Genomic DNA, 27,199 nt, shown 5'->3' with positions numbered 1-27,199 from the left:
CTGACTTCTCCCTTGATTCCTCTGTAGTGATGGAGACTTCCCCGCTGATGAAAAATTCCCTGGGATTGCAACCTCCAAGCCAGACAGCTTTCCTATGGAATGACAGAGAACTTGTCAAGGTGAAACACCAGTCTGCGGGAGAAAGGGAGGAAGAGAATGATGGAAATCGTTTCTGGGAAACTATTTTTACATTATGTGTTGTTTGTTCCCGGTAAATAAACTGAAATCTTCTTAACAGTACAACAAAATCTAAACCACTAAAGCCAACAATACAGGAGTATAACGTTCGACAAAAATTTCTTTGGCTGCGCAGCATGTGGGATCTTAGCTCCCCAACCAGGGATTGAACCCACGCCTGCTGCGTTGGAAGCGCAGAGTCTTCACCACGGGACCACCGGGGAAGTCCCAGGACTATCACTTTTAAAGGAGAAGGTACAAACCCCTCGGTTCTATGAACTGGAGATTTTTAGTAAGAAGTCAATATATTTGTTGTTAGGCACATTTTATGTTAGGCTGTCTCCCTGCACAGGATGCAGGCGCCTTGAGAATGGAAGTCATATCCCTCTATAGTACGTCCCTCTTCTTTCTGCTTTGCAGTTTGCTGCTCCACTTGTTCAACCCCACCTAGTAATAACCTATACTTCCCTTGTTCCTGTTTTCCCATCTGGAAAACAGACAAAAGGCAACCAAACAACGCAAAGGTCTCAACAAATAAGGGATATCCAAAACCAGAGATGGCCAGAACTTCTGTACCCCTGATGAAATAGTCCTCATACAAAACCTGATAATCAAATTCCTTAATGCTAGGAATCACAGTGAAAAATAGTATCTGAACTGACTTCTGTCAGATGAGTGAGAACTAAGGTTAATTCAGTGTATCTGAAGCATAGAAAGTGAGGGCAAAAGTGGCACAAGATGGGGCTAGAGAAGCAGAGAGGATTCTAGACCACGCAGAGTCTTAAAGGCCAACAGTGTGTTTTCTATTCTCAAAACAATGCTTGTGAGCGATGTTTATGAGCAACGTTCCAACTTGCTTTGAAGGTTTCTTGTGTGAAGAGTGGATTGGAAGGAAACAAGATATATGGACACCAGTTAGGACCTAATCGCAACAGACAGGCAAGTTCAGTATTAGGAAGTTGAGGAAGAGCTGGCTGACAGATTCCAAAGAAATTCAGGAGATGAACTGAAGCGGGCTTAATGGGGTAGGAGATGGAGGAAAGGAAGGTCTTAGGGAATTCAAGGGTTTACTGCACACATGAGCAAAGTCTCAAAATTAATCATTTGAACGTACAGAGGCGGATCTCCCAAATGACACCGGTTAGGAAGCAACGGTACGCCCTTTAGAATTCCTAGAGACAACACAAATCAACTGTTTCGATGGAAAATTCGGCGGGACTCTTGATTTCCATGGGAATACAGAGAAAAGAGACACTGATCTGGCTTGCAGGTATATTTAGGAAGTTGTTAGCCGGACATCACCTACTAGTATCATGTAAGTAGGCCGTCCGAAGTAGGAAGCTTAGGGGAAAAACCTGGAGGAAAACTTAAAAGCTTAAGCCACACCTCTACACTACACCACCTTTCACAATTTCTTCTCAGATAAGCATCATCCCCATCAGTGAAGAAACTCGTTCGTACCTCATAATAGGAAAAACAGGCCTAAAGATTCAATGTGTGTCTTGGGAGGTCCCATCTATGCGATATCTTCCTGGGACCAGAAAAGGCCCCAGGAAGATCCATCTCTGCACCCCTGAAAGCTTACCACCAAGGAAAATGACTAGGTCCATAGATTGCCTCCCTCAAACCAGCTTACCTCACACATAGATCATTAGCAACTCCGCCCTTACTCACATTATCACAGTCACAAGAGTGGTTAGGGAGAAAAGCACTAACCAGGGGAACTAAAACAGAGGCAATCCAGGCCAAGCTGGGCTGGTGGCAGATATCTTGCTCCTTACGCTCGGGTGCATAATGCGACTCACCACAGTGCCTTTTTCACAGACCCTTTTGAACGTTTCTCCACAGAATCCAACAGCTCAAGTTAGTTCATGACGCTTCAAGGTCAACAATCGTCAAGAGAAAAACATGCAATATGTCTTACAATGTTGGATTCCTTACAAACAGGACAAGGAGATAACCATGTAGACAAAACCAGAGCATTTGAAAACATCTGTATTCTACAAACACACCAGTGAATGCTATAAATAAGGTACTATGACATAAAACAAAATGAAAACTAGATGTGAGACTGTTCTCTTCAGTGTACAGACTTCATGGCAGTTGCTGCACACTATCTAGCTACTTAGATCTTTAACTCTCTGTTCTGTTAATACCAAATGAGGCCCAAGTGTGTCAACCTGTTTCCCACAGAAACCAAAAAGTCTACATGCATCTCTTTTCTCCTGTGCCCTTTCACCTTACCTGCTCCCAATTCTCCACCAACGTCCTCCTCTTTCTCTAATTATTCTCCTCTTCATTTTGCTTGGCCTTGCCCCCAAGCATGCAAGACAGAGAGTCCTAGAGGTCCAAGATTCTAGAGTGGCTGTTTGCAAGGCGGAGGAGATTACAGTAACTGCCACACTGTATATACTTCTGTGCAAAGAAAAAGGGACAGTGTTCAGAATGTCTCTCACATATAACAAGAGCTGGAGATGGCAGGATACCTGTGTGGCCCAAGGAACTAGAGCTAGCAAATTATGGGCCAAACAATTGCAACCAAAGGCTGGAAGAGGAAAGGTCTGCAACCAGCTCTGTCTCCTAGCTCTCTGGTATTTGCTGCCAACGGGCAGAGTCTATTTCGTGAAGCATCAAGCACTGAAAAGAAGACTCCTGCTGCTGGAAGGTGACAGGAAGTAACGTCCAATGCAAGATCAAGGCTTGTCCTCGAAGCAATGCCCATAATGGAAGAAAAAAAAAAAAGAGAAAGCGGAAGAGAAATGTTAAGTCGCAAGTCCAACCTGGCCCCCAGCCTAGCCCAGCCCAAGGAAGGTAGGAGTCAAGGAGAAGAAACTAAAAGAGAAGAGCCTTGGACCACAACATTCTCCACAAGGTACACTCAACAAACTTCACCCTACTCTTGAACCAAGTTACAAAAAGAGCTTCTTAATCCCTACTTTGGCTCCTTAAAAGCTGCTATCAGTTCACTCATTAGACACATATGATTTCAGAACAACTGTAATAGTTCAAACTAGATGGCTCTTTCCTTCCTAAGGATTATTAATTAAAGAAGATCTATATAGCTCTAAGTATATGATACATAAAATAGAATACTCTGTAGAATATAAGTAACTCTTAGTTCAGTGTATTAATGAACGTCTGTAAGAAATGTTGCAATGATTTCCCTAATGGAAGAGCCTGGGGGAGGTAAATCTGTCTTCTAGGATTTCCTCCCCAGAGCTCAGAAACTCAGGTGTTGTTTTAGCTCTCCTACACTCTCTTCACCCAAGCCCGCCTTCCTGTTGGGGATCGGACCTCCCTATTGGCTCTCTCATACCTTTCAACTGCCTGCTTTGTGACATCACTCTCCTACCAAACCTACTACCACTTGGTAGAGTCTTGGGGTTTCCGTGGAGCTGTTTGGACCAGTAACCAGTGACCTCTGTACTGGACACGTGCGCCGTTCAGCTGCAGCCACTCGGACATCCTCTAGTGTTGTCTCCTCATCCCTGGTACCTGCAGTGGATGCTTCCTCTTCTCTGACCATGTCAGGTAAGAAAAGAAACTTTGGAAAGTTTTGCGTTCGATTTCTTTTGCCCCTAAATTGAGTAGGAGATTCAAAATAGCATGGAATAATGAGGGAAAGTATTGAACTACACGTCTGGAGACCTAATTTCAGTTTTGACTTTGACGTTTACTATCTGTGTGACTTTGGACAAATCACTGGCTGTCTCACAAAGCCTGTTGCTTTCCTTAACTGTTACGTTAGGATACCACGTTGGGTTGATCACTCTGATCCCCTTCTTTTCCAGTATTGAGCCTTAAAGGGTACCCATGTAGAAAACGAAATCAGACACTTCTCAAGAGTGTTTCAACAGAAACATAGAAAAGTCAGGGGACATAGAAAACTAGCAATATATACCAAGATGTTTCATCTCTAATGGTCTCCCTCCACTAGGATTTCGACTAGTTGAAAAGAGAGAATAGGGAGAGAGGATGGAGAGTACTGGGCTCTACAGGGAGGCACAGAGTCGAGCGTAAGGAAGTTTAGGATGGTTTTCATTAGCACAGGCCAACAGGCACCAAGAGATGGGAGAAAATGTAAGAATGAAGAGGGAAAGCATAGAGGAGCTCTCAAGAAAAACGGAGTTTGCAATGGAATGCTGATGGGAACCAAAGATTTTCAATTAAAGCAGAAACAGCACAGAGGGAAACCTGCTCAGAGCAGGGCAAAACCAAGTTGATGGTAGCAAACCCTTACATTAACAGACTAAGAAGGAAAGTAAGGCCAGAACAGGGGATCACCAGGAAAGGCAGCTTATCAGAAAAGTCATACTCCGTTTTCTTTCTTTTATTGCCTCTCTGAATACAGTTGGCCACTTGACAGTTTTGAATATAAACATTTTAGAAATACGTTTTAGAAATGATGCCTCCTATAAACAAGCAACCACAGTGGTTATCTAGGGGGCTGCTTTTCAGTGTTTTATTCTTTCTAATTTTTAAACTAGGTAGACATTTCACCAATTCAACATTTTAAGTGATATCTTCTAAATTGAATCAGAAGGACTATTTTCCTTGGTGTGATATGTAGGTTCTAAGGCAAGGCTGCTTTTCATTTTTACAGTTATTTCCTTCCTAACACAGAGAGCACATTGATCAACAGCCATCGTTCGCTTGTAGAGCTTAGCTACCGAAGAAGAAGAAGAAAAAGTCAAGCCCCACATCTCTAATTCCCCCCCCCACTTAGGGAATTCCCTGGCGGTCCAGTGCTTAGGACTCGGTGCTTTCACGGCCAGGGCCACGCGGCGCGGCCAAAGAAACAAAACAAACAAACATCCACGTTTATCGAAAACCATATTGTGGAGTCCTGTGGATTTTCTTACATTTGAAAATCTTTTTTAATTGGATTCTAGGCATGATGGTTTTTTGAGGTTTTGGGATGCCATCTTCTTGGATGCTGAAGATGATTCTAATCTAAGTTCTAGGATAAATCCAAAAACCTTCCTGATACATTTTAAGCTTCCTTTCTGCTTATTATATAAGCTATATTCATTGAAATATATATTTCTCCTAGGCTTAATACCTCTTACTTGCTGGGTAAAAATATGAAGGAGCACAATAATGAAACTCTTTTACACTTATTATTTTGCTGTCTGCTTCGTACCGGTTTTCATTGAAATACTTGTCTATATGTGTTGTGGCTACCTATACATGCACATTTATTGCATTCTGTTGCTTGTTATGCATTTTTTACTGACATACCTTCTCTGTCTGTATGCATTGGCTAGGAATTCATTCACCTCTATCACCTCCATCGTGTCTTCTGGTTAATAGTATTCACTAAAATAGAGTGGGCAAAATTCACTTTCATAATATTGCATGGATAGTACAGAATGCCATTTGTTAGTAAATTCATTAGGCTTCGATACTTGCCACATACCTCAGTTTTCATTAATATCTATGGATTTCTTTTTCGTTAACGTAATATGCTTGTCATGATTTTTCTTTGTCTTTCTAGAACTTATTGTATCTTCCTCCATATAAATCATACGCAATAGATCAGCTTATTCATCTATTAATTATTACTGCTATTATTATTGGTGGTGGTGTTATAACCACTTTATAGGTGAGGAATCTGAAGTAATCAGATAACTTTTCCCTTTCCAAAAGCACTTAAGAAATCCACTTTCGGGTAATCATTTTGAGGTAGGATGAGAAACCAGGCTTGAAGAGGGCAAAAATGACTCTTTCAATTCACCAGTTGGACTGAGCTGTACGTCACCTCTAGGTAATAGCGTGGGAACTGCACAAGCAAAGGGAGACACTGAAGACGACCATGGTAATAGCCGTACTGTTTTCTAATGGACAAAAAAAATGCCTATATTATAAGTTCTATTTCTCCTGCTTTCTGGCAGTATCATGCTCAGAGTGGAGTCCTGGCAAGGAAGTCAGGATACTTAGGTTCTGAAACCTGGTAATGATACTAACATAATGAGAGAACTTGAACAAGTCAACCCGACCTCTCTGAGCCTCAGTTTCCTTACTCACGAAATGAGACTGAGAACATCGAAGTTCTCTAAGGGCCTCCTAGTTCTAAAATGCTTCCAGTCTAGGAAATAGCATAGAAGTCAATACGAGTGCAGGCTGAAGGGAAAGACAGGGCAGGGAGAAGGTTGCTTCCAGCCTAGAGAACAATCTCTGAACCACACCACTTGGCTCTTCTGCCCGTCTGTGCCCAAGATGGGAGCACAGGCAGTTAATAGAGAAGAGTGGAAAACTGCTCAGTCCTTACAGCCATCATTAACTGTCTGATTTTGGGTTTCTCAGGAAGTAGTGATAGTAGAGGTGTCCTGATAGCAAGAACCTTCAGATGATGCCGTTCCTCAAACGTAGTGAGAATTTCTCAACCTCCCTGAGTTTTTCATGACCCTCTTGTTCTTACAGAAAATTTCCAACATCCATCTCTACTTGGAACTCTAGATTCTCTGCAGCATTCTCCTCCTGTGGTGAGCAATGCAACTTCCCTAACACGAAGTGTCTGCAACTTCTCCAGAGTCTCTGCCCCTGCCGTCAGTTCGGCATCGGCTACCGGTACCCCTTTCCAGACACTCATGGGTAGTGCCTACCTTTACCAACATTCTAGCACGACTATGTTATCTGGAGTTACTGACCACAGCCAGATCTCCACTTCAGCTGCTTCCTATCCAGGTGTTCTTGAGTGGGACATCACAGCAAGCACTGAAAAGAATTCTTCTTCACTCGGAGACTTTACTCTGGCACTCACTGACCGCCACACAGCTGCCTCCTCCATGTTTCTGGCAGCCCAGTATGATAAAACTTCAGACGCCAAGAACATGGTCCCTCTACATCCATCGCTTTCTGCCAGCCTTGCTCAGGGAACACCATCTCAGATTCCAAATCAGGGGGAGAGCCGCCTGCCACTTCCCTGCCAGGAAGGAAGCCAGGTATATTACTATAACCAAGGCACACTGGAGTCTTTACTGTATGGAGAACTTGGCTCCTGCCCGCAATCCTACGGCTCGGCGTCATACACAGGAAGTCGGGCCTCTGGGCAACCAGAAATGGGAATGGGACTGAAGGAGATTCAGCCCACAAATATCCGACCACCAGCTTCCACCTCTGCAGTCTGCCACCCTGTGTCTGCTCAACGCACCACAGAAACAAGTTTTCAAGGTGAGTATAACAAACGCCAGAGAAAGTTGAAGAATGAGGTCGGCACTCAAAAATGGGGTCAAATCGACAGCTGGGAAGGGGTGTAGAGGCAGGTAGAATTTAGATCCTGAGCCTTTAATAACCACTACCTTCGCTCAGTGCCCTCTGTTTTTAGACTCTCTATGAGAACACCTAGGGCTTCCCTGGTGGCGCCGTGGTTAAGAATCCGCCTGCCAATGCAATGCGGGGGACACGGGTTCGAGCCCTGGTCTGCGAAGATCCCACATGCCGTGCAGCAACTAAGCGCATGTGCCACAACGACGGAGCCTGCATTCTAGAGCCCGTGAGCCTCAACTACCGAAGCCCACGTGCCTACAGCCCATGCTCCGCAACAAAGAGAAGCCACCGCGATGAGAAGCCCGCACACCGCAACCAAGAGTAGCCCCCGCTAGCCGCCAACTAGAGAAAGCCCGTGCACAGCAATGAGAGACCCAGTGCAGCCAAAAAAATAAATACGTAGAATAAATAAGTTCAAACAGTAAATAAATACATAAACATAAATTACAAAAAAAAGAACACCTAATGCAGGTGGGAAGGTGGGAGGGCCACTGTAGAGGTCATCTATGCTACATGTACAAGAACCCCGAGAGCACACCAATCGGTACCACACTTTTCACTGCTGTAGCCGATCGTTCCCCCTGTACTGCCACACTGTAGCACTCCCTTCCCTCATCTACTGCTATAGTCTCTTCGGAAGGTGTTTCAGAACTCTTGTTATGAGAGTGCCAGTTGAACTGTCCTCACTTCCTTCATTTATACCAGGATTGAAGACCTTGTGGTCCGAGATCCTGTCCAGAGAGCAAGCAGGCTAAGACTCTGTCTTTGTTGATGTATTTCATCAGCAAGGGCTCTACCCCCTCTCCTAGTTCATGGTGTGACGTGTTCTTGGCCTCTCGGGAAAGTGGGGAGAATGGAAAGGACCCTATATGAGAATGCTAGGCTTTGTAAAACATTTCAGGTTTTTAAAAATAAGACTCATTTTGTATTGGACTTATAAACAGTCCTATGAAATACAAAGCGAGCCGAGAATCAGTGACAGGAAAGGCTCACCAGTAAGAATTACAACAGTCACCGCTTACCTCGTAGCATAGGGCACTGTCCGTGATCCTTAAGAAGAGTTAGTAGAAATGCCTTGCCCATCTTGCCCCTGAACCCCTTGAAAGGTACACGACTGCTGTGTTGGTGTTTAGGGGGAGCATCTCACTTACCAGGGACTGACTTCTCCCTTGATCCCTTTGTAGGGATGGAGACCTCCCCCCTGGTGATGAAAAATTCCCTGGGATTGCAACCTCCAAGCCAGACGTTTTGTGTGACACAAAGTCAAGAACTCCCCAAGTCCTGCAGTAGCAGAAACAGCCACATACTTGAGAGTAACCCACCATCTGAACTTGGGGACATTTCAGTGACAGCTCCAGTCCAGAGTGCCAGGCGTCTCCTGGCCCTGCCTCCAGCTCCAAGCCAGGGACAAATAGAGAGTAAGCACGTGGATGATATCAAAACCAAGCTTTCAAAGCCTCTGGATGCCTACCAGATCCCAACAGAGAACCAAGATCCTCCACTACTCCCTTTAGGAATCCCTGATATTCACCAGCCGCTGGCCTGCACCGATCCCCTCAGCCAAGAGGAGCAGCCTGGTTCTGAAAATGCTGATCTGGGAGAGAACAGCCGGAGTCGTCAGGACCTAGGGACACTTGAAAATGGGATTGAACCTAGCAGTGGTCTTGCAGACATTACTACACTGGCGGAGGATATTCACCTTCCCCAGCTCTTTAATCCTTTGAAAGATCTTGATCAATCCCAAGGTCCCAACGTGATCAAAGCTAAAGACACCAGAGCCATTAAGGTGAATCAGGTGCAGGAAAAGCCAAGTGTCATAAAGGTTCCCTCTGATCAACCCAGGAAGAACAAACAGAAAGCCTCTGAGCCTATCAGTGGCGCTCCCAAGGCCAAAATCCAGCCAAAGAATCCAGAGTGCCTGTTAGGGGGAGAAGTGGTTACATGCCACGCTGCAGTCAGTGACAGGGCTCCTGTGAACACGGCCAAGCACTCTCAAGGCAAACCTCAGAAAGCTGCATCCAGAAAGATCAGCAAAACTAAGAGCCACGGGCAGGAAAAGACCAAAAGGACCAGAGGGAGAAACAAGGCTGAGGAGAACAAGCAGTCAGGGAACAAAGTCAAGGCAGAAGAGAAGCCAGCAATCCCCCACACGAAGCGAAAGGAACACCAAACTGAGCTTCTCCAACAGAGCTTTCAAAAGCCTCGAACCTCCCTTGGCGTGCGCATGCTGGAGTCTGTGAAGGTTCTTCATGCGCTGGGGAAGAAGAATGAGACGAAAACTGGGCTCTCTTCCTGTCGGCTCTTGGGAAAGTCAAGCAACCCCAAAGACCCCCAGCCACCCCCAGCTATCCAGCCATGGCGGCATACCCCACGTGAGGGGAAGGGTCCTGAGAAAACGCAAGTCCAAGCCCAGAAACCAGACAGCAGTGCTGAAACAGAGTGTCCGTCTCCAGCCCAGTATGAGCGGCCTCCTCCTGGGAAGGTCAAGTTGATACCTCTGCCTTTTTCTGCCTGGGACAAGCCTCAAGCTCGACCCGCTCCTCGGAGGCCACAGTCTCTGGCCTCACATCGGCCTGCTGGGGCTTACCGTGCCCAGCCTGGTTCTACTGACTCAGCTCAACCTGCTGCAGCCAATTCATCCCAGCCAGCTCCTGCCTCTTTGCCAGGCCCCGCCAAACCAGCTCAGCCAACTGTGACCAACCCAACCCAACCGGCTTGGCCCAACCATACCCAGCCTCGTGTCCCTCAGTCTGCTGCTCCTAGGCCTGCACCCTCCAAAACTTCATCTGGCGCTCCTCTCCAGCGGGAGCCTGTTCCCCCTGCTGTGAATAAGCGCCAGTCCCCACCCAAGCTCCAAACCCACTTTCTACTCCAAGACTTCAGCAAGCAACGAGTTCCATGGAGGGAACCCAACGTGCCTGAGCCAGTCATGTCAAAGCCCATCGAACAAGAGCAGAGGCCAGAGCGAGAGGCCATGAAGAGGCGGGCTCAACAACAACGGGAGAATGCTGCCAGATACACCTCTTCGGGCAAGCTGCAATTTTTCACCGAGAGGGAAAACGAAATGGAAATTGCCGACTACTACGGATACGTCAAGTGAGAGCTGCTAGGATTCTTGGTGCCACCTTGGCTACCAGCTGTTCTTCCATACACAGGTAAGACAGGTATAGAACTGAATAAGTAAATGGAATACAATTAATAGACGAGTAACAAACCTTTCGAATTTTCAGATGCTGCTAACTGGGGCGTGAGAAAGGAAGGACTGAAAGTTGGATGGGAGAATGAAGGAAAGGGGTAAAAACTGAGCAAAGAGGAAGGAACTTGGCCCAGGGCTAGGAAGGCCAAAAGAGACGTATGGATTTAGGAAAGGAAGCAGGAGCGAGGATGAAATGGCAGAAGTAAAAAGCAGGGTCAGAGGTCTGGGTTGAAAGAACACAATTGGAGTAGAGTTGAAGGTGACAGAAGATGAGTCTAGGTTTACTAGGAGAAATAGAAAAAGTCTCTCGGGGACGCTGGCCTTAAGTCTCACAACCACCAGATAGGTATTTCAGAAAACAAGAGGTTCAGGACACATCTCTGAAAGGTCTGAGTTGCCTTATTCAGGTGTGACTGTAGTGGGGGAATAGGGAAATCTACCAGAGAAGTGGCTAGGGCTCAGAGTTATCCTAGGGGCAGCTGACGACAGGGGCAGAGCCAAGGGAACTGCTGGATCAGGAGGCCCACGAACAAAGCAGGGGCATAGCCGCCTGTCACTTCCCTGCCAGGAAGGAAGCCAGGTATATTACTGTAACCAAGGCACACTGGGGTCTTTACTGTATGGAGAACTTGGCTCCTGCCCGCAATCCTACGGCTCGGCGTCACACACAGGAAGTAGGGCCTCTGGGCAACCAGAAATGGGAATGGGACTGAAGGAGATTCAGCCCACAAATATCCGACCACCAGCTTCCACCTCTGCAGTCTGCCACCCTGTGTCTGCTCAACGCATCACAGAAACAAGTTTTCAAGGTGAGTATACAGACGGCAGAGAAAAGTTGAACAATGAGGTCAGCATTCAAAAATGGGGTCAAATCGACAGCTGGGAAGGGGTGTAGAGACAGGTAGAATTTAGATCCTGAGCCTTTAATAACCACTACCTTCTCTCAGTGCTCTCTGTTTTTAGACTCTATATGAGAACACCTAGGGCTTCCCTGGTGGCGCCTGCCAATGCAGGGGACACGGGTTCGAGCCCTGGTCTGCGAAGATCCCACATGCCGTGCAGCAACTAAGCGCATGTGCCACGACGACGGAGCCTGCATTCTAGAGCCCGTGAGCCTCAACTACCGAAGCCCACGTGCCTACAGCCCATGCTCCGCAACAAGAGAAGCCACCGCGATGAGATGCCCGCACACCGCAACCGAGAGTAGCCCCCGCTAGCCGCCAACTAGAGAAAGCCCGTGCACAGCAATGAGAGACCCAGTGCAGCCAAAAACATAAATACGTAGAATAAATAAGTTCAAACAGTAAATAAATACATAAACATAAATTACAAAAAAAAAGAACACCTAATGCAGGTGGGAAGGTGGGAGGGCCACCGTAGAGGTCATCTATGCTACATGTACAAGAACCCCGAGAGCACACCAATCGGTACCACACTTTTCACTGCTGTAGCCGATCGTTCCCCCTGTACTGCCACACTGTAGCACTCCCTTCCCTCATCTACTGCTATAGTCTCTTCGGAAGGTGTTTCCGAACTCTTGTTATGAGAGTGCCAGTTGAACTGTCCTCACTTCCTTCATTTATACCAGGATTGAAGACCTTGTGGTCCGAGATCCTGTCCAGAGAGCAAGCAGGCTAAGGCTCTGTCTTTGTTGATGTATTTCATCACAAAGGGCTCTACCCCCTCTCCTAGTTCATGGTGTGACGTGTTCTTGGCCTCTCGGGAAAGTGGGGAGAATGGAAAGGACCCTATATGAGAATGCTAGGCTCTGTAAAACATTTCAGGTTTTTAAAAATAAGACTCATTTTGTATTGGACTGACAACAGTCCTATGAAATACAAAGAAAGCCGAGAATCAGTGACAGGAAAGGATCACCAGTAAGAACTACAGCAGTCACCGCTTACCTCATAGCATAGGGCACTGTCCGTGATCCTTAAGAAGAGTTAGTAGAAATGCCTTGCCCATCTTGCCCCTGAACCCCTTGAAAGGTACACGACTGCTGTGTTGGTGTTTAGGGGGAGCATCTCACTTACCAGGGACTGACTTCTCCCTTGATTCCTCTGTAGTGATGGAGACTTCCCCGCTGATGAAAAATTCCCTGGGATTGCAACCTCCAAGCCAGACAGCTTTCCTATGGAATGACAGAGAACTTGTCAAGGTGAAACACCAGTCTGCGGGAGAAAGGGAGGAAGAGAATGATGGAAATCGTTTCTGGGAAACTATTTTTACATTATGTGTTGTTTGTTCCCGGTAAATAAACTGAAATCTTCTTAACAGTACAACAAAATCTAAACCACTAAAGCCAACAATACAGGAGTATAACGTTCGACAAAAATTTCTTTGGCTGCGCAGCATGTGGGATCTTAGCTCCCCAACCAGGGATTGAACCCACGCCTGCTGCGTTGGAAGCGCAGAGTCTTCACCACGGGACCACCGGGGAAGTCCCAGGACTATCACTTTTAAAGGAGAAGGTACAAACCCCTCGGTTCTATGAACTGGAGATTTTTAGTAAGAAGTCAATATATTTGTTGTTAGGCACATTTTATGTTAGGCTGTCTCCCTGCACAGGATGCAGGCGCCTTGAGAATGGAAGTCATATCCCTCTATAGTACGTCCCTCTTCTTTCTGCTTTGCAGTTTGCTGCTCCACTTGTTCAACCCCACCTAGTAATAACCTATACTTCCCTTGTTCCTGTTTTCCCATCTGGAAAACAGACAAAAGGCAACCAAACAACGCAAAGGTCTCAACAAATAAGGGATATCCAAAACCAGAGATGGCCAGAACTTCTGTACCCCTGATGAAATAGTCCTCATACAAAACCTGATAATCAAATTCCTTAATGCTAGGAATCACAGTGAAAAATAGTATCTGAACTGACTTCTGTCAGATGAGTGAGAACTAAGGTTAATTCAGTGTATCTGAAGCATAGAAAGTGAGGGCAAAAGTGGCACAAGATGGGGCTAGAGAAGCAGAGAGGATTCTAGACCACGCAGAGTCTTAAAGGCCAACAGTGTGTTTTCTATTCTCAAAACAATGTTTGTGAGCGATGTTTATGAGCAACGTTCCAACTTGCTTTGAAGGTTTCTTGTGTGAAGAGTGGATTGGAAGGAAACAAGATATATGGACACTAGTTAGGACCTAATCGCAACAGACAGGCAAGTTCAGTATTAGGAAGTTGAGGAAGAGCTGGCTGACAGATTCCAAAGAAATTCAGGAGATGAACTGAAGCGGGCTTAATGGGGTAGGAGATGGAGGAAAGGAAGGTCTTAGGGAATTCAAGGGTTTACTGCACACATGAGCAAAGTCTCAAAATTAATCATTTGAACGTACAGAGGCGGATCTCCCAAATGACACCGGTTAGGAAGCAACGGTACGCCCTTTAGAATTCCTAGAGACAACACAAATCAACTGTTTCGATGGAAAATTCGGCGGGACTCTTGATTTCCATGGGAATACAGAGAAAAGAGACACTGATCTGGCTTGCAGGTATATTTAGGAAGCTGTTAGCCGGACATCACCTACTAGTATCATGTAAGTAGGCCGTCCGAAGTAGGAAGCTTAGGGGAAAAACCTGGAGGAAAACTTAAAAGCTTAAGCCACACCTCTACACTACACCACCTTTCACAATTTCTTCTCAGATAAGCATCATCCCCATCAGTGAAGAAACTCGTACCTCATAATAGGAAAAACAGGCCTAAAGATTCAATGTGTGTCTTGGGAGGTCCCATCTATGCGATATCTTCCTGGGACCAGAAAAGGCCCCAGGAAGATCCATCTCTGCACCCCTGAAAGCTTACCACCAAGGAAAATGACTAGGTCCATAGATTTCCTCCCTCAAACCAGCTTACCTCACACATAGATCATTAGCAACTCCGCCCTTACTCACATTATCACAGTCACAAGAGTGGTTAGGGAGAAAAGCACTAACCAGGGGAACTAAAACAGAGGCAATCCAGGCCAAGCTGGGCTGGTGGCAGATATCTTGCTCCTTACGCTCGGGTGCATAATGCGACTCACCACAGTGCCTTTTTCACAGACCCTTTTGAACGTTTCTCCACAGAATCCAACAGCTCAAGTTAGTTCATGACGCTTCAAGGTCAACAATCGTCAAGAGAAAAACATGCAATATGTCTTACAATGTTGGATTCCTTACAAACAGGACAAGGAGATAACCATGTAGACAAAACCAGAGCATTTGAAAACATCTGTATTCTACAAACACACCAGTGAATGCTATAAATAAGGTACTATGACATAAAACAAAATGAAAACTAGATGTGAGACTCTTCTCTTCAGTGTACAGACTTCATGGCAGTTGCTGCACACTATCTAGCTACTTAGATCTTTAACTCTCTGTTCTGTTAATACCAAATGAGGCCCAAGTGTGTCAACCTGTTTCCCACAGAAACCAAAAAGTCTACATGCATCTCTTTTCTCCTGTGCCCTTTCACCTTACCTGCTCCCAATTCTCCACCAACGTCCTCCTCTTTCTCTAATTATTCTCCTCTTCATTTTGCTTGGCCTTGCCCCCAAGCATGCAAGACAGAGAGTCCTAGAGGTCCAAGATTCTAGAGTGGCTGTTTGCAAGGCGGAGGAGATTACAGTAACTGCCACACTGTATATACTTCTGTGCAAAGAAAAAGGGACAGTGTTCAGAATGTCTCTCACATATAACAAGAGCTGGAGATGGCAGGATACCTGTGTGGCCCAAGGAACTAGAGCTAGCAAATTATGGGCCAAACAATTGCAACCAAAGGCTGGAAGAGGAAAGGTCTGCAACCAGCTCTGTCTCCTAGCTCTCTGGTATTTGCTGCCAACGGGCAGAGTCTATTTCGTGAAGCATCAAGCACTGAAAAGAAGACTCCTGCTGCTGGAAGGTGACAGGAAGTAACGTCCAATGCAAGATCAAGGCTTGTCCTCGAAGCAATGCCCATAATGGAAGAAAAAAAAAAAAGAGAAAGCGGAAGAGAAACGTTAAGTCGCAAGTCCAACCTGGCCCCCAGCCTAGCCCAGCCCAAGGAAGGTAGGAGTCAAGGAGAAGAAACTAAAAGAGAAGAGCCTTGGACCACAACATTCTCCACAAGGTACACTCAACAAACTTCACCCTACTCTTGAACCAAGTTACAAAGAGAGCTTCTTAATCCCTACTTTGGCTCCTTAAAAGCTGCTATCAGTTCACTCATTAGACACATATGATTTCAGAACAACTGTAATAGTTCAAACTAGATGGCTCTTTCCTTCCTAAGGATTATTAATTAAAGAAGATCTATATAGCTCTAAGTATATGATACATAAAATAGAATACTCTGTAGAATATAAGTAACTCTTAGTTCAGTGTATTAATGAACGTCTGTAAGAAATGTGGCAATGATTTCCCTAATGGAAGAGCCTGGGGGAGGTAAATCTGTCTTCTAGGATTTCCTCCCCAGAGCTCAGAAACTCAGGTGTTGTTTTAGCTCTCCTACACTCTCTTCACCCAAGCCCGCCTTCCTGTTGGGGATCGGACCTCCCTATTGGCTCTCTCATACCTTTCAACTGCCTGCTTTGTGACATCACTCTCCTACCAAACCTACTACCACTTGGTAGAGTCTTGGGGTTTCCGTGGAGCTGTTTGGACCAGTAACCAGTGACCTCTGTACTGGACACGTGCGCCGTTCAGCTGCAGCCACTCGGACATCCTCTAGTGTTGTCTCCTCATCCCTTGTACCTGCAGTGGATGCTTCCTCTTCTCTGACCATGTCAGGTAAGAAAAGAAACTTTGGAAAGTTTTGCGTTCGATTTCTTTTGCCCCTAAATTGAGTAAGTAGGAGATTCAAAATAGCATGGAATAATGAGGGAAAGTATTGAACTACACGTCTGGAGACCTAATTTCAGTTTTGACTTTGACGTTTACTATCTGTGTGACTTTGGACAAATCACTGGCTGTCTCACAAAGCCTGTTGCTTTCCTTAACTGTTACGTTAGGATACCACGTTGGGTTGATCACTCTGATCCCCTTCTTTTCCAGTATTGAGCCTTAAAGGGTACCCATGTAGAAAACGAAATCAGACACTTCTCAAGAGTGTTTCAACAGAAACATAGAAAAGCCAGGGGACATAGAAAACTAGCAATATATACCAAGATGTTTCATCTCTAATGGTCTCCCTCCACTAGGATTTCGACTAGTTGAAAAGAGAGAATAGGGAGAGAGGATGGAGAGTACTGGGCTCTACAGGGAGGCACAGAGTCGAGCGTAAGGAAGTTTAGGATGGTTTTCATTAGCACAGGCCAACAGGCACCAAGAGATGGGAGAAAATGTAAGAATGAAGAGGGAAAGCATAGAGGAGCTCTCAAGAAAAACGGAGTTTGCAATGGAATGCTGATGGGAACCAAAGATTTTCAATTAAAGCAGAAACAGCACAGAGGGAAACCTGCTCAGAGCAGGGCAAAACCAAGTTGATGGTAGCAAACCCTTACATTAACAGACTAAGAAGGAAAGTAAGGCCAGAACAGGGGATCACCAGGAAAGGCAGCTTATCAGAAAAGTCATACTCCGTTTTCTTTCTTTTATTGCCTCTCTGAATACAGTTGGCCACTTGACAGTTTTGAATATAAACATTTTAGAAATACGTTTTAGAAATGATGCCTCCTATAAACAAGCAACCACAGTGGTTATCTAGGGGGCTGCTTTTCAGTGTTTTATTCTTTCTAATTTTTAAACTAGGTAGACATTTCACCAATTCAACATTTTAAGTGATATCTTCTAAATTGAATCAGAAGGACTATTTTCCTTGGTGTGATATGTAGGTTCTAAGGCAAGGCTGCTTTTCATTTTTACAGTTATTTCCTTCCTAACACAGAGAGCACATTGATCAACAGCCATCGTTCGCTTGTAGAGCTTAGCTACCGAAGAAGAAGAAGAAGAAGAAGAAAAAGTCAAGCCCCACATCTCTAATTCCCCCCACTTAGGGAATTCCCTGGCGGTCCAGTGCTTAGGACTCGGTGCTTTCACGGCCAGGGCCACGCGGCGCGGCCAAAGAAACAAAACAAACAAACATCCACATTTATCGAAAACCATATTGTGGAGTCCTGTGGATTTTCTTACATTTGAAAATCTTTTTTAATTGGATTCTAGGCATGATGGTTTTTTGAGGTTTTGGGATGCCATCTTCTTGGATGCTGAAGATGATTCTAATCTAAGTTCTAGGATAAATCCAAAAACCTTCCTGATACATTTTAAGCTTCCTTTCTGCTTATTATATAAGCTATATTCATTGAAATATATATTTCTCCTAGGCTTAATACCTCTTACTTGCTGGGTAAAAATATGAAGGAGCACAATAATGAAACTCTTTTACACTTATTATTTTGCTGTCTGCTTCGTACCGGTTTTCATTGAAATACTTGTCTATATGTGTTGTGGCTACCTATACATGCACATTTATTGCATTCTGTTGCTTGTTATGCATTTTTTACTGACATACCTTCTCTGTCTGTATGCATTGGCTAGGAATTCATTCACCTCTATCACCTCCATCGTGTCTTCTGGTTAATAGTATTCACTAAAATAGAGTGGGCAAAATTCACTTTCATAATATTGCATGGATAGTACAGAATGCCATTTGTTAGTAAATTCATTAGGCTTCGATACTTGCCACATACCCCAGTTTTCATTAATATCTATGGATTTCTTTTTCGTTAACGTAATATGCTTGTCATGATTTTTCTTTGTCTTTCTAGAACTTATTGTATCTTCCTCCATATAAATCATACGCAATAGATCAGCTTATTCATCTATTAATTATTACTGCTATTATTATTGGTGGTGGTGTTATAACCACTTTACAGGTGAGGAATCTGAAGTAATCAGATAACTCTTCCCTTTCCAAAAGCACTTAAGAAATCCACTTTCGGGTAATCATTTTGAGGTAGGATGAGAAACCAGGCTTGAAGAGGGCAAAAATGACTCTTTCAATTCACCAGTTGGACTGAGCTGTACGTCACCTCTAGGTAATAGCGTGGGAACTGCACAAGCAAAGGGAGACACTGAAGACGACAATGGTAACAGCCGTACTGTTTTCTAATGGACAAAAAAAATGCCTATATTATAAGTTCTATTTCTCCTGCTTTCTGGCAGTATCATGCTCAGAGTGGAGTCCTGGCAAGGAAGTCAGGATACTTAGGTTCTGAAACCTGGTAATGATACTAACATAATGAGAGAACTTGAACAAGTCAACCCGACCTCTCTGAGCCTCAGTTTCCTTACTCACGAAATGAGACTGAGAACATCGAAGTTCTCTAAGGGCCTCCTAGTTCTAAAATGCTTCCAGTCTAGGAAATAGCATAGAAGTCAATACGAGTGCAGGCTGAAGGGAAAGACAGGGCAGGGAGAAGGTTGCTTCCAGCCTAGAGAACAATCTCTGAACCACACCACTTGGCTCTTCTGCCCGTCTGTGCCCAAGATGGGAGCACAGGCAGTTAATAGAGAAGAGTGGAAAACTGCTCAGTCCTTACAGCCATCATTAACTGTCTGATTTTGGGTTTCTCAGGAAGTAGTGATAGTAGAGGTGTCCTGATAGCAAGAACCTTCAGATGATGCCGTTCCTCAAACGTAGTGAGAATTTCTCAACCTCCCTGAGTTTTTCATGACCCTCTTGTTCTTACAGAAAATTTCCAACATCCATCTCTACTTGGAACTCTAAATTCTCTGCAGCATTCTCCTCCTGTGGTGAGCAATGCAACTTCCCTAACACGAAGTGTCTGCAACTTCTCCAGAGTCTCTGCCCCTGCCGTCAGTTCGGCATCGGCTACTGGTACCCCTTTCCAGACACTCATGGGTAGTGCCTACCTTTACCAACATTCTAGCACGACTATGTTATCTGGAGTTACTGACCACAGCCAGATCTCCACTTCAGCTGCTTCCTATCCAGGTGTTCTTGAGTGGGACATCACAGCAAGCACTGAAAAGAATTCTTCTTCACTCGGAGACTTTACTCTGGCACTCACTGACCGCCACACAGCTGCCTCCTCCATGTTTCTGGCAGCCCAGTATGATAAAACTTCAGACGCCAAGAACATGGTCCCTCTACATCCATCGCTTTCTGCCAGCCTTGCTCAGGGAACACCATCTCAGATTCCAAATCAGGGGCAGAGCCGCCTGTCACTTCCCTGCCAGGACGGAAGCCAGGTATATTACTATAACCAAGGCACACTGGGGTCTTTACTGTATGGAGAACTTGGCTCCTGCCCGCAATCCTACGGCTCGGCGTCATACACAGGAAGTCGGGCCTCTGGGCAACCAGAAATGGGAATGGGACTGAAGGAGATTCAGCCCACAAATATCCGACCACCAGCTTCCACCTCTGCAGTCTGCCACCCTGTGTCTGCTCAACGCATCACAGAAACAAGTTTTCAAGGTGAGTATAACAAACGCCAGAGAAAGTTGAAGAATGAGGTCGGCATTCAAAAATGGGGTCAAATCGACAGCTGGGAAGGGGTGTAGAGGCAGGTAGAATTTAGATCCTGAGCCTTTAATAACCACTACCTTCGCTCAGTGCCCTCTGTTTTTAGACTCTATATGAGAACACCTAGGGCTTCCCTGGTGGCGCCGTGGTTAAGAATCCGCCTGCCAATGCAATGCGGGGGACACGGGTTCGAGCCCTGGTCTGCGAAGATCCCACATGCCGTGCAGCAACTAAGCGCATGTGCCACAACGACGGAGCCTGCATTCTAGAGCCCGTGAGCCTCAACTACCGAAGCCCACGTGCCTACAGCCCATGCTCCGCAACAAGAGAAGCCACCGCGATGAGAAGCCCGCACACCGCAACCGAGAGTAGCCCCCGCTAGCCGCCAACTAGAGAAAGCCCGTGCACAGCAATGAGAGACCCAGTGCAGCCAAAAAAATAAATACGTAGAATAAATAAGTTCAAACAGTAAATAAATACATAAACATAAATTACAAAAAAAAGAACACCTAATGCAGGTGGGAAGGTGGGAGGGCCACTGTAGAGGTCATCTATGCTACATGTACAAGAACGCCGAGAGCACACCAATCGGTACCACACTTTTCACTGCTGTAGCCGATCGTTCCCCCTGTACTGCCACACTGTAGCACTCCCTTCCCTCATCTACTGCTATAGTCTCTTCGGAAGGTGTTTCAGAACTCTTGTTATGTGAGTGCCAGTTGAACTGTCCTCACTTCCTTCATTTATACCAGGATTGAAGACCTTGTGGTCCGAGATCCTGTCCAGAGAGCAAGCAGGCTAAGACTCTGTCTTTGTTGATGTATTTCATCAGCAAGGGCTCTACCCCCTCTCCTAGTTCATGGTGTGACGTGTTCTTGGCCTCTCGGGAAAGTGGGGAGAATGGAAAGGACCCTATATGAGAATGCTAGGCTTTGTAAAACATTTCAGGTTTTTAAAAATAAGACTCATTTTGTATTGGACTTATAACAGTCCTATGAAATACAAAGCGAGCCGAGAATCAGCGACAGGAAAGGCTCACCAGTAAGACTTACAACAGTCACCGCTTACCTCGTAGCATAGGGCACTGTCCATGATCCTTAAGAAGAGTTAGTAGAAATGCCTTGCCCATCTTGCCCCTGAACCCCTTGAAAGGTACACGACTGCTGTGTTGGTGTTTAGGGGGAGCATCTCACTTACCAGGGACTGACTTCTCCCTTGATCCCTTTGTAGGGATGGAGACCTCCCCCCTGGTGATGAAAAATTCCCTGGGATTGCAACCTCCAAGCCAGACGTTTTGTGTGACACAAAGTCAAGAACTCCCCAAGTCCTGCAGTAGCAGAAACAGCCACATACTTGAGAGTAACCCACCATCTGAACTTGGGGACATTTCAGTGACAGCTCCAGTCCAGAGTGCCAGGCGTCTCCTGGCCCTGCCTCCAGCTCCAAGCCAGGGACAAATAGAGAGTAAGCACGTGGATGATATCAAAACCAAGCTTTCAAAGCCTCTGGATGCCTACCAGATCCCAACAGAGAACCAAGATCCTCCACTACTCCCTTTAGGAATCCCTGATATTCACCAGCCGCTGGCCTGCACCGATCCCCTCAGCCAAGAGGAGCAGCCTGGTTCTGAAAATGCTGATCTGGGAGAGAACAGCCGGAGTCGTCAGGACCTAGGGACACTTGAAAATGGGATTGAACCTAGCAGTGGTCTTGCAGACATTACTACACTGGCGGAGGATATTCACCTTCCCCAGCTCTTTAATCCTTTGAAAGATCTTGATCAATCCCAAGGTCCCAACGTGATCAAAGCTAAAGACACCAGAGCCATTAAGGTGAATCAGGTGCAGGAAAAGCCAAGTGTCATAAAGGTTCCCTCTGATCAACCCAGGAAGAACAAACAGAAAGCCTCTGAGCCTATCAGTGGCGCTCCCAAGGCCAAAATCCAGCCAAAGAATCCAGAGTGCCTGTTAGGGGGAGAAGTGGTTACATGCCACGCTGCAGTCAGTGACAGGGCTCCTGTGAACACGGCCAAGCACTCTCAAGGCAAACCTCAGAAAGCTGCATCCAGAAAGATCAGCAAAACTAAGAGCCACGGGCAGGAAAAGACCAAAAGGACCAGAGGGAGAAACAAGGCTGAGGAGAACAAGCAGTCAGGGAACAAAGTCAAGGCAGAAGAGAAGCCAGCAATCCCCCACACGAAGCGAAAGGAACACCAAACTGAGCTTCTCCAACAGAGCTTTCAAAAGCCTCGAACCTCCCTTGGCGTGCGCATGCTGGAGTCTGTGAAGGTTCTTCATGCGCTGGGGAAGAAGAATGAGACGAAAACTGGGCTCTCTTCCTGTCGGCTCTTGGGAAAGTCAAGCAACCCCAAAGACCCCCAGCCACCCCCAGCTATCCAGCCATGGCGGCATACCCCACGTGAGGGGAAGGGTCCTGAGAAAACGCAAGTCCAAGCCCAGAAACCAGACAGCAGTGCTGAAACAGAGTGTCCGTCTCCAGCCCAGTATGAGCGGCCTCCTCCTGGGAAGGTCAAGTTGATACCTCTGCCTTTTTCTGCCTGGGACAAGCCTCAAGCTCGACCCGCTCCTCGGAGGCCACAGTCTCTGGCCTCACATCGGCCTGCTGGGGCTTACCGTGCCCAGCCTGGTTCTACTGACTCAGCTCAACCTGCTGCAGCCAATTCATCCCAGCCAGCTCCTGCCTCTTTGCCAGGCCCCGCCAAACCAGCTCAGCCAACTGTGACCAACCCAACCCAACCGGCTTGGCCCAACCATACCCAGCCTCGTGTCCCTCAGTCTGCTGCTCCTAGGCCTGCACCCTCCAAAACTTCATCTGGCGCTCCTCTCCAGCGGGAGCCTGTTCCCCCTGCTGTGAATAAGCGCCAGTCCCCACCCAAGCTCCAAACCCACTTTCTACTCCAAGACTTCAGCAAGCAACGAGTTCCATGGAGGGAACCCAACGTGCCTGAGCCAGTCATGTCAAAGCCCATCGAACAAGAGCAGAGGCCAGAGCGAGAGGCCATGAAGAGGCGGGCTCAACAACAACGGGAGAATGCTGCCAGATACACCTCTTCGGGCAAGCTGCAATTTTTCACCGAGAGGGAAAACGAAATGGAAATTGCCGACTACTACGGATACGTCAAGTGAGAGCTGCTAGGATTCTTGGTGCCACCTTGGCTACCAGCTGTTCTTCCATACACAGGTAAGACAGGTATAGAACTGAATAAGTAAATGGAATACAATTAATAGACGAGTAACAAACCTTTCGAATTTTCAGATGCTGCTAACTGGGGCGTGAGAAAGGAAGGACTGAAAGTTGGATGGGAGAATGAAGGAAAGGGGTAAAAACTGAGCAAAGAGGAAGGAACTTGGCCCAGGGCTAGGAAGGCCAAAAGAGACGTATGGATTTAGGAAAGGAAGCAGGAGCGAGGATGAAATGGCAGAAGTAAAAAGCAGGGTCAGAGGTCTGGGTTGAAAGAACACAATTGGAGTAGAGTTGAAGGTGACAGAAGATGAGTCTAGGTTTACTAGGAGAAATAGAAAAAGTCTCTCGGGGACGCTGGCCTTAAGTCTCACAACCACCAGATAGGTATTTCAGAAAACAAGAGGTTCAGGACACATCTCTGAAAGGTCTGAGTTGCCTTATTCAGGTGTGACTGTAGTGGGGGAATAGGGAAATCTACCAGAGAAGTGGCTAGGGCTCAGAGTTATCCTAGGGGCAGCTGACGACAGGGGCAGAGCCAAGGGAACTGCTGGATCAGGAGGCCCACGAACAAAGCAGGGGCATAGCCGCCTGTCACTTCCCTGCCAGGAAGGAAGCCAGGTATATTACTGTAACCAAGGCACACTGGGGTCTTTACTGTATGGAGAACTTGGCTCCTGCCCGCAATCCTACGGCTCGGCGTCACACACAGGAAGTAGGGCCTCTGGGCAACCAGAAATGGGAATGGGACTGAAGGAGATTCAGCCCACAAATATCCGACCACCAGCTTCCACCTCTGCAGTCTGCCACCCTGTGTCTGCTCAACGCATCACAGAAACAAGTTTTCAAGGTGAGTATACAGACGGCAGAGAAAAGTTGAACAATGAGGTCAGCATTCAAAAATGGGGTCAAATCGACAGCTGGGAAGGGGTGTAGAGACAGGTAGAATTTAGATCCTGAGCCTTTAATAACCACTACCTTCTCTCAGTGCTCTCTGTTTTTAGACTCTATATGAGAACACCTAGGGCTTCCCTGGTGGCGCCTGCCAATGCAGGGGACACGGGTTCGAGCCCTGGTCTGCGAAGATCCCACATGCCGTGCAGCAACTAAGCGCATGTGCCACGACGACGGAGCCTGCATTCTAGAGCCCGTGAGCCTCAACTACCGAAGCCCACGTGCCTACAGCCCATGCTCCGCAACAAGAGAAGCCACCGCGATGAGATGCCCGCACACCGCAACCGAGAGTAGCCCCCGCTAGCCGCCAACTAGAGAAAGCCCGTGCACAGCAATGAGAGACCCAGTGCAGCCAAAAACATAAATACGTAGAATAAATAAGTTCAAACAGTAAATAAATACATAAACATAAATTACAAAAAAAAAGAACACCTAATGCAGGTGGGAAGGTGGGAGGGCCACCGTAGAGGTCATCTATGCTACATGTACAAGAACCCCGAGAGCACACCAATCGGTACCACACTTTTCACTGCTGTAGCCGATCGTTCCCCCTGTACTGCCACACTGTAGCACTCCCTTCCCTCATCTACTGCTATAGTCTCTTCGGAAGGTGTTTCCGAACTCTTGTTATGAGAGTGCCAGTTGAACTGTCCTCACTTCCTTCATTTATACCAGGATTGAAGACCTTGTGGTCCGAGATCCTGTCCAGAGAGCAAGCAGGCTAAGGCTCTGTCTTTGTTGATGTATTTCATCACAAAGGGCTCTACCCCCTCTCCTAGTTCATGGTGTGACGTGTTCTTGGCCTCTCGGGAAAGTGGGGAGAATGGAAAGGACCCTATATGAGAATGCTAGGCTCTGTAAAACATTTCAGGTTTTTAAAAATAAGACTCATTTTGTATTGGACTGACAACAGTCCTATGAAATACAAAGAAAGCCGAGAATCAGTGACAGGAAAGGATCACCAGTAAGAACTACAGCAGTCACCGCTTACCTCGTAGCATAGGGCACTGTCCGTGATCCTTAAGAAGAGTTAGTAGAAATGCCTTGCCCATCTTGCCCCTGAACCCCTTGAAAGGTACACGACTGCTGTGTTGGTGTTTAGGGGGAGCATCTCACTTACCAGGGACTGACTTCTCCCTTGATTCCTCTGTAGTGATGGAGACTTCCCCGCTGATGAAAAATTCCCTGGGATTGCAACCTCCAAGCCAGACAGCTTTCCTATGGAATGACAGAGAACTTGTCAAGGTGAAACACCAGTCTGCGGGAGAAAGGGAGGAAGAGAATGATGGAAATCGTTTCTGGGAAACTATTTTTACATTATGTGTTGTTTGTTCCCGGTAAATAAACTGAAATCTTCTTAACAGTACAACAAAATCTAAACCACTAAAGCCAACAATACAGGAGTATAACGTTCGACAAAAATTTCTTTGGCTGCGCAGCATGTGGGATCTTAGCTCCCCAACCAGGGATTGAACCCACGCCTGCTGCGTTGGAAGCGCAGAGTCTTCACCACGGGACCACCGGGGAAGTCCCAGGACTATCACTTTTAAAGGAGAAGGTACAAACCCCTCGGTTCTATGAACTGGAGATTTTTAGTAAGAAGTCAATATATTTGTTGTTAGGCACATTTTATGTTAGGCTGTCTCCCTGCACAGGATGCAGGCGCCTTGAGAATGGAAGTCATATCCCTCTATAGTACGTCCCTCTTCTTTCTGCTTTGCAGTTTGCTGCTCCACTTGTTCAACCCCACCTAGTAATAACCTATACTTCCCTTGTTCCTGTTTTCCCATCTGGAAAACAGACAAAAGGCAACCAAACAACGCAAAGGTCTCAACAAATAAGGGATATCCAAAACCAGAGATGGCCAGAACTTCTGTACCCCTGATGAAATAGTCCTCATACAAAACCTGATAATCAAATTCCTTAATGCTAGGAATCACAGTGAAAAATAGTATCTGAACTGACTTCTGTCAGATGAGTGAGAACTAAGGTTAATTCAGTGTATCTGAAGCATAGAAAGTGAGGGCAAAAGTGGCACAAGATGGGGCTAGAGAAGCAGAGAGGATTCTAGACCACGCAGAGTCTTAAAGGCCAACAGTGTGTTTTCTATTCTCAAAACAATGTTTGTGAGCGATGTTTATGAGCAACGTTCCAACTTGCTTTGAAGGTTTCTTGTGTGAAGAGTGGATTGGAAGGAAACAAGATATATGGACACTAGTTAGGACCTAATCGCAACAGACAGGCAAGTTCAGTATTAGGAAGTTGAGGAAGAGCTGGCTGACAGATTCCAAAGAAATTCAGGAGATGAACTGAAGCGGGCTTAATGGGGTAGGAGATGGAGGAAAGGAAGGTCTTAGGGAATTCAAGGGTTTACTGCACACATGAGCAAAGTCTCAAAATTAATCATTTGAACGTACAGAGGCGGATCTCCCAAATGACACCGGTTAGGAAGCAACGGTACGCCCTTTAGAATTCCTAGAGACAACACAAATCAACTGTTTCGATGGAAAATTCGGCGGGACTCTTGATTTCCATGGGAATACAGAGAAAAGAGACACTGATCTGGCTTGCAGGTATATTTAGGAAGCTGTTAGCCGGACATCACCTACTAGTATCATGTAAGTAGGCCGTCCGAAGTAGGAAGCTTAGGGGAAAAACCTGGAGGAAAACTTAAAAGCTTAAGCCACACCTCTACACTACACCACCTTTCACAATTTCTTCTCAGATAAGCATCATCCCCATCAGTGAAGAAACTCGTTCGTACCTCATAATAGGAAAAACAGGCCTAAAGATTCAATGTGTGTCTTGGGAGGTCCCATCTATGCGATATCTTCCTGGGACCAGAAAAGGCCCCAGGAAGATCCATCTCTGCACCCCTGAAAGCTTACCACCAAGGAAAATGACTAGGTCCATAGATTTCCTCCCTCAAACCAGCTTACCTCACACATAGATCATTAGC

At 46.2% G+C, this 27,199-nt stretch overlaps 1 long non-coding RNA gene and 1 pseudogene across 2 annotated transcripts; one reads left to right on the top strand and one right to left on the bottom strand.

Moving 5' to 3' along the window:
• LOC309622325 lies at window positions 1-25,445 on the bottom strand. The gene is made up of 3 exons (XR_014240715.1): window positions 25,361-25,445; window positions 12,547-12,813; window positions 1-132 (listed from the first exon to the last, which is right to left on the bottom strand). It is a non-coding gene; the product is annotated as an uncharacterized lncRNA (long non-coding RNA).
• On the top strand, window positions 16,298-23,231 carry LOC309622326 (uncharacterized protein C2orf78 pseudogene; annotated as a pseudogene). Its single transcript has 3 exons — window positions 16,298-16,385; window positions 19,288-20,037; window positions 21,316-23,231. The product of its transcript is annotated as an uncharacterized protein C2orf78 pseudogene (transcript).
• Window positions 25,446-27,199: the final 1,754 nt, after the last annotated feature.

Source organism: Balaenoptera borealis (assembly GCF_965194805.1).
Source record: "Balaenoptera borealis genome assembly, contig: HAP1_SCAFFOLD_2136, whole genome shotgun sequence".
Classification (NCBI taxonomy): Eukaryota; Metazoa; Chordata; class Mammalia; order Artiodactyla; family Balaenopteridae; genus Balaenoptera; species Balaenoptera borealis.
Note: the sequence above shows the minus strand (reverse complement) of the source record. Positions and strands in the feature narration are given on the sequence as shown.